A 302-nucleotide genomic window follows, 5' to 3' on the forward strand; every position below is an offset into this window, starting at 1 on the left:
GCTGGCTGCCTGCCCTCCGCCTGCACCTTCCCAGAGGGGATGCTGCCCACAGCAGGGCAGGGCCGGGCCTGGGGTCGTGGCCTTGGAGCCAGAGGTCCCTCCGTGACGTCGGCCAGGGAGCAGGTGGCTTCCTGGGTCAGGCCTGAGTCTGGCTCCTGGACGGCCGGGGGCCTGGCACCCCTGTGAGCTGGACCCTCCGTGGGGCTCTGTTGGGAGGGAAATGACTGCCCTTGGGTTCCAGGCGAGGTTGCAAGCTGTGCCCCGAGCACACAGCTGGGCGGCAGGAGCCCGTGTCCTCACCC

The sequence above is a fragment of the Myotis davidii genome, unplaced genomic scaffold (assembly GCF_000327345.1).
Source record: "Myotis davidii unplaced genomic scaffold, ASM32734v1 scaffold472, whole genome shotgun sequence".
NCBI lineage: Eukaryota > Metazoa > Chordata > Mammalia > Chiroptera > Vespertilionidae > Myotis > Myotis davidii.